This window comes from Drosophila tropicalis, unplaced genomic scaffold, assembly GCF_018151085.1.
Source record: "Drosophila tropicalis isolate 14030-0801.00 unplaced genomic scaffold, ASM1815108v1 contig_175, whole genome shotgun sequence".
Taxonomy (NCBI): Eukaryota; Metazoa; Arthropoda; class Insecta; order Diptera; family Drosophilidae; genus Drosophila; species Drosophila tropicalis.
This window is the reverse complement of record NW_027172621.1, coordinates 154,922-169,590: the sequence shown is the minus strand read 5'-3', so window position 1 is coordinate 169,590 and position 14,669 is coordinate 154,922. Positions and strand designations below refer to the sequence as shown.

The 14,669-nt window shown below is 38.9% G+C and overlaps 1 protein-coding gene across 1 annotated transcript in view; it reads right to left on the bottom strand.

Annotated features, from left to right (window-relative positions):
* The window catches only part of LOC137572064 (uncharacterized), a 132,136-nt gene that overhangs the window by 85,148 nt on the left and 32,319 nt on the right, over positions 1-14,669 (bottom strand). The gene's annotated exons all lie outside the window — the stretch shown is intronic.

Here is a 14,669-nt window from a genome sequence, read left to right as displayed (position 1 = left end):
AAAAAAGCAAAAAGGTGCACATTTTGGAGAGATCAGAACTGCAAAAGAGCCTGCTGCTGACGGTGAACCAAGAAGGCATCCAAAGCAGAGGCAGCGACCAAATTTTATTATTGTCGAAAAGAAAGGCAACATGTCATATAGTGACATTCTAAAACTGGTGACGCGTAGCGAAGATGCGAAGCTCAAAGCCGTCTACGAATGTGTCCAAAAAGTGAGAAGAACAGCAAATGGCGACCTTCTTCTAGAGATCAAAGGTAGTGCCGATAATTTGCAGCAGATTAAAGGAGATATCGATGTGGCGCTGAATGGCAAGGCCGAAGCCCATACCCTTACCCACCGTACCCGTCTTAAAATTCTAGACATGGATGATGAAACAACCGTAGACGAGATCATCAATGCGATTTCTGCTGAACTGAGCATAAATCTACCCCATAATGCTGTAAAGACTCAACGTCCGCTGCGATAGGGACTCAGAAAGCCATTTTGTGCATCCCAGCACACGTAGCGGAAATTTTGCTTAAAGTTAAAGTCGTTCTTAACGTATGCAGGATTAGCATCAATGAGATCCCAGCCAGGTGCAACAGGCGAGATGACAGAAGCAAGTGGTGCCTGAGATGTGGGCAGAACGACCACAAGATAAAAGAGTGTCACAATAAGGCTGAATGTTTTTTGTGCCAAAAAAGGGGTTTTGACCAGTTGGACCAAAGTCCCAAGACGGCGTCCCACCACAAAAAAGTTTCGATTTTTACAGATAAATCTAATATATATTCTTGATCAGGATCAACAGCCGAGTCGATCTAGCCATGTCCGTCTGTATGAACACGCAGATCTCGGAGGCTATAAGAGCTAGAGCCACCAAATTTGGTATGTAAGTTCATATTGTTCTTTACTTGTGCGTTGTCACTAAGTATAAGATAATTAATTTGGATCGACCGATTCTGTTTATTGTTCGTAAAAGACTAAAACTAAAAGTACAAAATGTTCTTATGCTAAGCTAGCCCTGACCCATAATCGATGTGTCAGCAATTATGCTGCATGGATCAAGTTCAGACGTCACGACATCCGAGCGTGGAGCGTTGTCAGCGGAGAAGCGATTGCATGGGAAGCAGAAATATAGTTGCAGGTTTGCTGCCCATGCAGAATTTAGGCCGATGACTTATGTCAGGATGGATGTGTTAACTTGTATACTCGTGTAGTATATAAATGTATAGGGTTAAGGAATCACACAAAACTATTTTTCTTAAAAAGTATAACAGCTAGAGACATCAAATTTGGTTTAAATAAGCGTTTAATTAGCGCGCAAAAATTAATTGTTCAAACTTTTTGCCATGCCCCCTTCCGCCCCCGGAATTTACATAAAACTGATTTTGTATGTAAACTAACTTAATAGACGCGCAGATATTGGCTGTTTAAAAATTTTGCCATGACCACTTCCGCCCCCGGAAATTAAACAAAACTGTTTTTATTAAAAATTAACAAAGCTAATAGATCCAAATTTAGTATGTACACTGGCTTAGTATGCGCGCAGAGTATATATATTTTCATATTTTGCCACGCCCACTTCCGCCTCCATAATTAAGAAAAAACCGATTTCCTCCTTCTTTTTTTTTGACTATCGCATTCAAATTCGGCAGACTAATTAATCTTGTCTATTTCTACTAAACTACTAATATTATTGAAATCGGACTAGAAACATGCAAAATATGCGTATGAACGTATTTTACTAAGCGGTCCACAAGGCCAGAATTGGCCGTTGGCTAGTAGCGGCGCTAGAGTGCTCGTGTGTTCGTAGAGTGAGCGAGATAGCACATACTATGAAACATGTAAAAACAATTTAATAGACACACATTTGGTTTTCGAAATATAAGAAAAATTGTTTTACCTGGTGTATGGTATACCCAAGTCGGCGAGTCGACTTACTTACTTCATTTACCTTTATAATTTTTATATTTTATTATACCATACACCCATAGGGTGAAATGGTATATTAAAGTCGCCAAAATGTATGTAACAGGCAGAAGGAAGCTTCTCCGACCCTATAAAGTATATATATTCTTGATCAGGATCAACAGCCGAGTCGATCTAGCCATGTCCGTCTGTCCGTCCGTCCGTCCGTCCGTCCGTCCATCCGTCCCTCCGTCCGTCTGTATGAACACGCAGATCTCGGAGACTGTAAGAGCTAGAGCCACCAAATTTGGTATGTATACTCGTGTAGTATGCACATGTTCAGAGTTAATTGGAATTTCGGCCACACCCCCTTACGCCCCCAGGAATCACATAAAACTGTTTTTCTTAAAAAGTATGACAGCTAGAGACATCAAATTTAGTTTGTATACCCGATTAGTTAGTGCGCAGAAACTAACTGTTCAAACTTTTTGCCACGCCCCCTTACGCCCCCAGGAATCACACAAAACTGTTTTTCTTAAAAAGTATAATAGCTAGAGACATCAAATTTGGTTTATATGCTCGGTTAGTTAGCGCGCAGAAACTAATTGTTTAAACTTTTTGCCACGCCCCCTTCCGCCCCCGGAATTTACATAAAAGTGATTTCCTTAAAAACTATGATAGCTACCGACATCAAATTTAGTATGTAGACTAGCTTAATAGAGGCGCAGATATTGGCTATTTAAACATTTTGCCACGCCCACTTCCGCCCCCGCAAATTAAACAAAACTGATTTTATCAAAAACTAACAAAGCTAAAGTCACCAAATTTAGTATGTATACTGGCATAGTATGCGCGGAGAATTTAGATGTTTTCACATTTTGCCACGCCCACTTCCGCCTCCATAATTTAGAAAAAAACGAATTCCTCCTTTAGTTTTTTGACTATCGCATTTAGTTTGGCAGACTAATTTATCTTATCTATTTCTACCAAACTACCAAATTTTATCGGACTAGAAACTTGTAAAATATGCGTATGAACGTATTATACTACGCGGTCCACAAGGCCAGAATTGGACGTTGGCTAGTAGCGGCGCTAGGGTGCTCGTGTGTTTGTAGAGTGAGCGAGATAGCACATAGTATAAGACATGTAAAAACAATTTAATAGACATACATTTGGTCTTCGAAGTTTGAAATATTTGTTTCACCAGGTGTATGGTATACCCAAGTCGACGAGTCGACGAGTCATTTTTTTTATACTTTTTTTAAAAATAAATTTAACTTTTCGATGAAATGGTTGTCTGCTCAAAAAATAATTGAATAGTTGCGACTAATGCGGTTGACTCCCATGATTATATTCTTTGTTGGTTGTGTGACAATGCGGTTCACGTTCAGTGTTCAGGTTACACAGGCACAATCAAGGAGTCTATTGCTAAAGGTGGTGGCTTAAAATATGGATGTGATGCTTGCCGGGAGGTCAAAAATGAGATGCGCTCATTTATGACGCGAACTAGAGATAATTTTGATGCTTTGAGGTCAGGTTCTAACAAACTCCAAGCGGAGTTTACTGCAGTGGAGACTGACCAGTCCTTGCTCTTGCTTTTACCATTACTTGGTTTAAATAAGTTACCTCTAACTAAGTGCTTTCGTAAGACTGACTTTGCCAGCCTTAATGAAAACATTACTACTACCAATTGGTCTTATCTGTACAATTGTAGAGATATGAACTCAGTTGTTCGTTTTTTTTATGATACTCTGAATTCACTTTTTGATATTTGTGTGCCTCGGCTTAACTAACCTCCCTGGTTCTCTCGAGAGTTATCCAATTTGAAAAACGTGAAGACACGATATTATAAGAAGTTTAAAAAAACACGTCGTTCATCAGATTACGCTCTGTATACAGTCGCTCGTTCAAAATTCATGGTGCTTAATACACAATGCTATAAGAATTAGCTTCAGTTTTCTTCTGACCATAAATAATTTTATAATTTTCTTGATTCTAAACGTAAGACCTCTGTGCACCCATCTTTTTAGTCTTTTCAAAATAAAAAAGCGAGCACTGATCAGGCAATTGCCGATATGTTTGCGAGTTTTTTCAAAACAACCTATTCCTCAACGGAATATCGAGCAAGTCCGTATCCTTATCATTTAGAAAAGGCTAATTGCATTTTCAATCCAGTGATTCATGAAAGTTCTCTTCTTAGCGAACTTAAACTAGTTAAACCTGTTTATTCTCCGGGGCCAGATGGTCTTCCTGGATGTGTACTCAGGTTCTGTGCAAACGCATTATGTAAACCCGTTTTAAAATTGTTTCTATTGTCTGTCGAATCTTCCTCTTCTCCATCTATTTGGAAAGAGTCGTATATCATTCCTCTGCATAAAAATGGCAAAAAGTCCGAAGCCTCTAACTACAGGGGTATCTCAAAATTGTCCGCGATTCCGAAAGCTTTTGAGAAAATTATAACTTCTCAATTGCAACATTTTTGGAGCTCTATTATTTAATCATCCCAACATGAGTTTGTGAAACGTAGGTCCACAACCACTAACCTTTTAGAATTTACCTCTATAATTATCAAGGGGTTCAAAAATGCTAAACAAACTGATGTCATATACACGGACTTCAGCAAAGCCTTTGATTCTGTTAATCATACTCTATTACTTTCTAAACTGAACGACATTGGATTTCCAACTCTTTTCCTTTCTTGGGTTCGAGAATATTTAACAAATATAAAACAGAAGGTACTTTTTAAGTCTTCTTTTTCCTATTCCATTCCTGCGACTTCTGGTGTACCTCAAGGTAGTCATCTTGGCCCTCTGCTTTTCACATTATTCATTAACGATCTTCCATCAGTCATTGTTCATTCGCGCGTGCTTATGTATGCTGACGATGTCAAGCTTATAACGATACAGATTCATTTATTCGGCTACAAGCTGATCTTAAAAACTTTCAATCCTGGTGACAGCTTAATCTACTAAATCTTAACACTACCAAATGTAAGTTAATGCCATTTTTTTGTAACTCTCCTCAACTGCTCCTTATATTCTAAACAATGGTCCTTTAGAACGTCTAAGTAATATGAATGATTTGGGCGTACTTATGGACCATAGATGGTGAAAAGAATTTGACGACCCCTATACAACTAAAGTTCTTTTTACTTCTCCGTCCTATTTTAGAGTATGGATCTTGCACTTGGTCACCTCGCACCAGACTAGACTAGAATCCGTTCAAAAGCAGTTTTTGCTATTTGCTCTTCGTGGCTTAAGCTGGGATCGCAATGTCAATTTGCCTTCGTTTTGTAGTAGACTTCTCTTGGTTAACCTTCCTTCCCTAACTTATGGACCGCGTAGTAAAATACGTTCATACGCATATTTTGCATGTTTCTAGTTCGATTTCAATAAAATTTGGTAGTTTGGTAGAAATAGATAGGATTAATTAGGCTGCCGAATTTGATTCCGATAGTCAAAAAACTACAGGAGGAAATCGGTTTTTTCTAAATTATGCAGGCAGAAGTGGGCGTGGCAAAATATAAAAAGATGTATACTCTGCGCGCATACTAAGCCAGTGTACATACTAAATTTGGTGACTTTAGCTTTGTTTGTTTTTGATAAAATCAGTTTTGTTTAATTTGCGGGGGCGGAAGTGGTCATGGCAAAAAGTTTAAACAATTAGTTTCTGCGCACTAACTAAATAAATATATAAACCAAATTTGATGTCTCTAGCTGTTATACTTTTTCAGAAAAACAAATTTATGTGATTCCTGGGAGCGTAAGGGGGCGTGGCCGAAATTCCAATTAACTTTTAACGCTTCAAGCGTACGGAACCGCTCGGTGAGGAAATCGTCCATCGTTTGCCATTCTGGAATTACAGTCTTATCTCCAAGAGATTGTTCCCACAGTGAAATTGTGATCTTCGGCAATTTGATGGAACAGAAAAATACGAACATGCCACCCCACGTGGTGACTGGCAGGCCACAGTGCTCAAAAGCGCGAATGGATGCCTGCAGAGCATTCTGATGATCTTGTAATGCTTTTCCGCACTCATAGGAAATATAAGGCAGGTCAAGAAATGCTCGGAATTGACTGTTTACGATAAGTCGCTTATTTTCGAAACGCTGTTTGAGTGCGTTCCATGCCGTTTCAAAACCATCAGTTGTAAGCGGGAATTTTGCTACAATGAGGTTGGGGTCACCCCTCGTTTTCGCTAGGAGATGGTACAGCTTTTCAACGAGGAAAATTCGCGAATCGATTTGTAAATGGCCGTAAACAAATCACGGAACGTGGGCCATTTTAGGTAATCTCCCGTAAAGACTTCTGTGTCAATGGGTGGCAGTCGACAGCCTCGTTCTGCTGGTGCAGAGGTATTGAGGACCCATGATTTTCACAAAAACACAAACTGGAACGCCTTGAAATTAATTAAAGAACCCACAAAACGGCTTGAAACACTTTAGAATTTAAATATAACCCCAAATTTTGCTCTCTGAACCGAAGCAGAATTGGAACAAAAATTCTCATATTCGGAAATAAAAAAGGGGCGCGGGACACAATTTTTTAATAATCATATATTATTCGCCCTTTTCCTCAAAGTCACCCTGCAGCATACATGTATGTACATTTGGTTTTCGAAATTTGAAATATTTGTTTTACCTGGTGTATGGTATACCCAAGTCGACGAGTCGACTTACTTGCTTGGCAGCAGAAGAGAAACCAGACCTATCTAATTTACGATTTATAATATAATCATTTAATCAAATCGATTTTTTTTAAAATATGTTAACAAAATTAAACTAACTGTATGTATCTGTTTAGTTTTTGAGAAATATTTATACAGTCGGTATCATAACTGCATACTATTCATTTGACAACAATATTAGTCAAGGGCGTAGCCCGGTTTGAGCACGGGTGGTGGGGGAGGGGTGCATTTAAATCAATTTACTTAAAGGTGAAGTTGATAAAACTTATTAAAAAAAGTTAAGTTAGGAAAAAAGGGTGTTGCGAATTTAAGTACTGGTTCCGCCCCTGATATTAGAAATACTTATATCCCATGAGCTTTAACTACTCAAGCCTTTTACCGCTATTCTACTGATATCGGTGGGTACTTATGCGAGCACCGTTAAGAAATTACCTCTACTGATCATGTAAGCATAGATTTAAATCATAATTTTGACTTCAAAGTTGCGCTTAGAAGTGTTCTGCATTGAGCTTAAATTAAAATTAAGCAAGTAAGTCGACTCGTCGACTTGGGTATACCATACACCAGGTGAAACAAATATTTCAAATTTCGAAAACCAAATGTACATATGTACATATGTCTATTAAATTGTTTTTACATGTTTCATAGTATGTGCTATCTCGCTCACTCTACGAACACACGAGCACTCTAGCGCCGCTACTAGCCAACGGCCAATTCTGGCCTTGTGGACCGCTTAGTAAAATACGTTCATACGCATATTTTGCATGTTTCTAGTCCGATTTCAATAAAATTTGGTAGTTTGGTAGAAATAGATAAGATTAATTAGTCTGCCGAATTTGAATGCGATAGTTAAAAAAATACAATAGGAAATCAGTTTTTCTTAATTATGGAGGCGGAAGTGGGCGTGGCAAAATATGAAAATATATATTCTCTACGCGCATACTAAGCCAGTATACATACTAAATTTGGTGACTTTAGCTTTGTTTGTTTTTGATAAAATCAGTTTTGTTTAATTTGCGGGGGCGAAAGTGGGCGTGGCAAAATTTTTAAACAGCCAGTTTCTGCGCGTCTATTAAACTAGTCTGCATACCAAATTTGATGTCTCTAGCTAATATACTTTTTAAGAAAAACAGTTTTATGTGATTCCTGGGGGCGTAAAGGGGCGTGGCAAAAAGTTTGAACAATAACTTTCTGCGCGCTAACTAAACGGGTATACAAACTAAATTTGATGTCTCTATCTATTGTACTTTTTAAGAAAAACAGTTTTATGTGATTCCTGGCGGCGTAAGGGGCGTGGCCAAAATTCCAATTAACTCTATATACGTATATGTATACTGTTTTTCTTAAAAAGTACATATACGTATATAGAGTTAATTGGAATTTTGGCCACGCCCCTTACGCCGCCAGGAATCACATAAAACTGTTTTTCTTAAAAAGTACAATAGATAGAGACATCAAATTTAGTTTGTATACCCGTTTAGGTAGCGCGCAGAAAGTTATTGTTCAAACTTTTTGCCACGCCCCTTTACGCCCCCAGGAATCACATAAAACTGTTTATGCTTAAAAAGTATATTAGCTAGAGACATCAAATTTGGTATGCAGACTAGTTTAATAGACGCGCAGAAACTGGCTGCTTAAAAATTTTGCCACGCCCACTTTCGCCCCCGCAAATTAAACAAAACTGATTTTATCAAAAACAATCAAAGCTAAAGTCACCAAATTTAGTATGTATACTGGCTTAGTATGCGCGCAGAGAATATATATTTTCATATTTTGCCACGCCCACTTCCGCCTCCATAATTAAGAAAAAACCGATTTCCTATTGTATTTTTTTAACTATCGCATTCAAATTCGGCAGACTAATTAATCTTATCTATTTCTACCAAACTACCAAATTTTATTGAAATCGGACTAGAAACATGCAAAATATGCGTATGAACGTATTTTACTAAGCGGTCCACAAGGCCAGAATTGGCCGTTGGCTAGTAGCGGCGCTAGAGTGCTCGTGTGTTCGTAGAGTGAGCGAGATAGCACATACTATGAAACATGTAAAAACAATTTAATAGACATATGTACATATGTACATTTGGTTTTCGAAATTTGAAATATTTGTTTCACCTGGTGTATGGTATACCCAAGTCGACGAGTCGACTTACTTGCTTAATTTTAATTTAAGCTCAATGCAGAACACTTCTAAGCGCAACTTTGAAGTCAAAATTATGATTTAAATCTATGCTTACATGATCAGTAGAGGTAATTTCTTAACGGTGCTCGCATAAGTACCCACCGATATCAGTAGAATAGCGGTAAAAGGCTTGAGTAGTTAAAGCTCATGGGATATAAGTATTTCTAATATCAGGGGCGGAACCAGTACTTAAATTCGCAACACCCTTTTTTCCTAACTTAACTTTTTTAATAAGTTTTATCAACTTCACCTTTAAGTAAATTGATTTAAATGCACCCCTCCCCCACCACCCGTGCTCAAACCGGGCTACGCCCTAGACTAATATTGTCAAATGAATAGTATGCAGTTATGATACCGACTGTATAAATATTTCTCAAAAACTAAACAGATACAGTTAGTTTAATTTTGTTAACATATTTTAAAAAAAATCGATTTGATTAAATGATTATATTATAAATCGTAAATTAGATAGGTCTGGTTTCTCTTCTGCTGCCATTGAGCATAATAAATTCTCATATTATGATCATGATTCGAATGGAAAATTTTCAATATTAGCAAAATGCAAGAAAAACACATAAAAAATATTTGGTCAAGATTCGATTTTTTTTACATTTTGTCCCAATGCTAGGGAACGGACGGATTTAGAGGATAGATGTCTTCCCAACATTTGTAGCTCTTTCAATTCCAAGAAACTTTGCTAAAGAAAGTTTGTAAAAAAAAATTAATATTTTAAAAGTTACAAGCAAATGAAAAAAACATCCTTTTCGAAAAAATGACAACTTTGATGAAAAACTTCCGCAAAAAATGTTGGATGAAACCATCGTGATTATTTAAAAAACTAATGATGCAGTTCGACTCGCAGGTCCCGAAATAGGGTAAAACCATTGAATTTTTCCATGTTGTTGATGACTACCTATTTCAGATTTTACGCTAGGTATATTTGGATCATTTTGAATGTTGTCGTTCGGTAATGTACCACGGAGCCCCCGTGATTGATTCTAAAATCTTCGACTGCGCCCTTTGTATAATGTCGACATTGCTGGTACTTGCATTTCCCCTTAGTACGGCACCGTAAGTACTGATGGGTTTCAATACGGAGTTGTATAGGAGGACTTTATACTCCAGACGTAGAATGGACCGAGCATTGATGATAAGCTGTGACTTTTTTGCTTCGATGTGCTTGCGACAAGTTAGTCTTCTGTCTAGGTGGATGCCAAGGTAAGTGACATGACGGCTTGAGGAATTGGTACGTTGTTTAGCATTAGAGCTGGACAGTTTCTTCTGTTAAGCGTAAATGTGACATGTTTGCATTTCTGCTCGTTGACCCGGATACGCCAGGTTGCTAGCAATTCCTCTACCATCTTGAGGTGTGCCTCTAATTTTGCAGAGGCTTGTATTGGGCATTTGGATCTGCTGAGGGTTGCCGTGTCATCGGCAAAAGTGGACGTTGTAAGTCCTAAACTCGTTGGTAAGTCTGCAGTGTACAGCAGGTAGAGCAATGGTCCGAGTAAACTGCCTTGCGGTACATCAGATTTGATTTCAAAGTCATCCGAGACGGAGCCTTTACATCTTACAGCAAATTTTTTATTGTAAAGGTAAGATTCCATGAGTTTGTGGGTGTACTGTGGGAGTTTTTGCCGGATTTTGAACGTCAGACCCTCCAGCCAAACTCTATCGAAAGCCTGAGCAACATCGAGAAATACAGCCGCACAGTATTTCTTTTTTTCTGCTGTTCGTATTTCGAATGTTATGCGATTGACTTGTTCAATTGTCCCATGTTTTTCGCGGAAGCCGAACTGGTGTGAAGGGATTGTGTTCTCCGATGCCAGAAATGAGTTTAGTCGGATCTGCAGGACCTTTTCAAAAAGCTTCGAAAGACATGACAGCAAACTAATTGGCCTATAGGATGATGGCTGGGTTTTGTCCTTTCCCACTTTAGGAATCATGATGATAGTGGACCTATTCCATGCTCTTGGGAATTTGCCAATTCTCATATTGAACATGATGATAGTGAGTTCTAGGATCATTTTCGGTGTGATTAGGTCATGGCCAGGGGCTTTGTTCGGCTTTATGTGGTTTTTTATAACTGCAGTGATCTCTTCCGATTGGAGTTCCGAGTACTCAGTATCCGTTAATGTGTTCGAAGGGGGAAGTACAAATGAGTTTGATGTTGGATTTGGCTGGAAAACCATTTGAAGATGTGTGGCAAATACGGATGCCCTCTCTTCGTCACTGCGGGCCCATCCACCGGTTGGACCCCTCATCGGTGAAACTGTCTCTGTAGGAGCGCATAAAGTTTGGTGGGCATTCCACAGAGGATGTTTAGTGCTGGTTGGACTGAGCCTTTCTATGTATTTCCTTTGAGCCCAGCTTTTCTCTTGTCTTAACTCCTTGGAGGATTGCGATTTCTATTGTCATCGGACCAAATAGCAGCCCGCCAAGTACTGAACAAAGACCTACCCGTGTTTTCCGGTAATCCAGAAGAGTGGTTGTTGTTCATTAGCCACTACGAACAATCCCCTGAAAGATGTGGAATTAGTAACGAAGAGAATCTTATTCGTCTCCAAAAGTGCTTAAAACAAGCCGCTTGGGTAGCCCTTCGAGGAAAGCTGATGTGTCCAGAGACGGTGCCGTATTCAATCGGTACGTTACGGATGTTATACGGAAGACCTGAGATTATTTACTCGAGCTCACAAAGGAAACTAAGAACCAGCGGCACGCTCAAATAATTTGGATTCTGTTAATTAAGCTAGCACTGGCGGTGCAAAACTATTGTGCGACACTGGTCGCAATTGGGCTTAAAGAATATCTGCACGATCCAGCTTTTCTAGGCGAGCTCATGGAGAAGTTGCCTGGAGATTTGAAACTTAATTGGGGAAGACACCGAATGAGTCGAATCTTATGTGTCGCTAACTTGACTAACTTTGACAATTGGTTGTTTGGCATTGCAATGTGTCCCTCAATGGTTACGCCGTATACAGTTCCAGCTAAGGATGGAGCAAAGAGAACCAAAGAGGAAATTTTTCTGCACAACGAATTGCAAAGTGGATCTAGTCAGGAATCGAAATCGAATCATAACCAAGTAGACTGTCGCCTTTTTCGAGAAATAAGCATAAAGCAGAGAAAGGAGTTCGTGCGGCAAAAGAGGCTCTACTATTGTTGTTTTGATCAGCCCGTGCGAAATTGCAAAAGTAAAAAAAGTTGTGGCGTCGATGGATGCAAGCAGAAGCACCGTTCGTTGATCCACGAGACATTGGACTACAAGGAAAGCAAATCGCAGTGGCAGACGAATGAGGATGATAAACCAGTTCATCCACCAATTTTATTCCGTTGAGATACAACAAGCAAGGCTTTATTCAGATATATGCCAATCATGTTATATGGAAGGAAGCGAAATTTAGCGACATATGCCTTACTGGACGAGGGAGCTGCTTGCTCTTTGATTGAAGGAACTCTGGGCTAGATGGACCGGCCAAAGAACTGCGCTTAAGGTGGACCAGTGAAGTCACTTAAACGGAAAGCGCGTAAAAGTACGTGAGTGTCAAAGTGTCGTCGATGTGGCAAGGTGCGACGCGATTTGAACTCAAATGTTTGTTTCGTTGTTGAGTCTGTTTGGACTTGTGTTGTATTTATTTTCACATTTACCTTTTTTCTTCTCCCAACGCTTTTTAAAACCTGTAACATCTATTGTTGGTGCCACTACAGGTATATTCATTTTTGATTTGGTGCATCCTGAGACGATCCAACCAAATTTAGTATTTTGACCTAGTAGGCCATTTATCTTTCTAACTCCCCCTTTTAAAATTTGGGTATATACGTCTACTTTATATTTTGATTTTTTGGCTTTTATTAAGGACACGCCACTTATCTCTGTATATTGTTTAATTTTACGTAATTTCAATATTTGAGCGGCTTCTTCAGATAATATAGTACTCTGAGAACCACTATCAACCAAAGCTCTTAATGTTTGAAACCCTCCATTTATTTTCTTAATTTGTATTAGGGCTGTGGCCAACAATTTTTGTTGTGCCGTTACACAGGTATTAACGCTCTCCTGATTTTCTTCATAATGGAGTAACGTATGGTGTCCTCTGCTGCAAAATGAGCAGACTATTTCATTATTGCATCTCTTGTTGCTTGAATGCTTCAAGCATCGTGTACACAATTGTACTTTTTTTGCTATTTCCAGCCTTTCTATAGGTGTTAACGCTTTAAACTTATAGCACTGAAGTGCGTTATGCCAGGGGCCTTTGCAGATCGGACAACTGTCTTTAAACGCCACAGCCGACGTTTTTTCTAATGGTTTTTTCTCTTCCTTTCTCACGGCACTTAGCGAGCAATATCTTTGCTCCAAGAATTCCATGACATCCGATAGCTATTGTATTTGACTGGTTTTTCTGATCTGACTCTCATATAATTGTAGAGACTCTCTGTCAAATTTCCTTAGTAGCATTTGTGCAAATATTATGTCCACTTCATCGGACAAATTTGTTTTTATTTTAATTAAGTGTACTGACTCATTAACTATGTCAATCACTCCTTTTATACTTTTTGCGGATTCATTGTTGATCATCGGTAAATCAACGATCCGATTTAACTGTTCGGAAAACACCCTCCGATTATTTTCATACCGCTTGGTTAACAGTTCCCAAGCGGCACTATAATTGTCAGCTGAACCTGACAATAGATGAGCTACCATGCTCCTTGCTTCGCCCTTTAACGCGGATTTCAAATAATTGAACTTAAGAGCAAGACTTAAATCTTCTCTTTTTTCAATTAACTCCGTAAATAATTCTACAAACAGGTCCCACTCTCTAGGTTCTCCAGAAAATGTGGGTACCTGAATCTTTGGCAACACCGGTAGTTCGCCTCTCACGGTAACATTCTCAACTTTCAAACTTTTCTGATCGTTTATTTTTTCTTCTAATGCTACCAAGGTATTCTGAAGGTCGAACTCTTATTCTTCTATGACCTCTTTAAACGTATCGTTAACTATAAACTCAACTGAATAAGCTTGACACATCTGTACCTTCCTGAACAAGAATTTTATTTTTTTAACATAAATTTCACCTGTTCTATTGTCTATCGTACGTAAGTCTTTGCTCACCATGTCCAAATATTCCTGCAGCTGACGAACCTTTTCTTGCAATTTCTCCCGGCTAACCTTAGCATTCTCATTACTGGAGGTCGCGTTTCCCCGCGACTCTCCGCTGCTGTCTTCAAAATTCTCTAACATCGTTGCATCTGCTTCAATGTTTTCCGAATCAACAGTGCCCTGCCTGATTGCTTCTCCTTTGGCTATTAATCTATTAATCATATTTAAGCCTTCCTCATATTTTCTATCTGTAAAATAGATATGTTCGGTTGCTCCCCTCTCTAGCATTTGGTTATTGTAACTAATGCATTGCTTCTGTATGTCTCTTACTTCATTAAGAATTTTGCTAGTGAACTTACTAGCGTCTATTTCTTCTATCTTCTTTACCCTTTTATGCAACTCGTGCTGCTTCGCTAACAATTTTTCGATTTTGGTAGGGAACATTTTATATGGTGTCTGTATATGTATGTGACAATATATTTATTTATTTTTGTTAATATGTATTTATTTAAGTATATGGAGAATTTTCACAATTTGTATCTTAGAATACATATATGGATGTATATTATTATTTTTTATTTCTAACCTGCAACTGCTTTTTTTTCGCATCAGCTGGTCGTCGCCGTTTGGCACGCTGAAGCTCCCTCGAAGGCGTAAAAGACGGTCTGCCTTTCACGCTCGTTGTCAGCTGCTGATGTCCAGGGCCCATGGGCTCAGGCGGTACCGTTGCCGGATATCGCACCAGATTTCCTTATACTGGCACTGCACGTTCTTCAGTTTCAGTTTATCTTGTTGCTCTGCTGCTGTTGGTAGTTG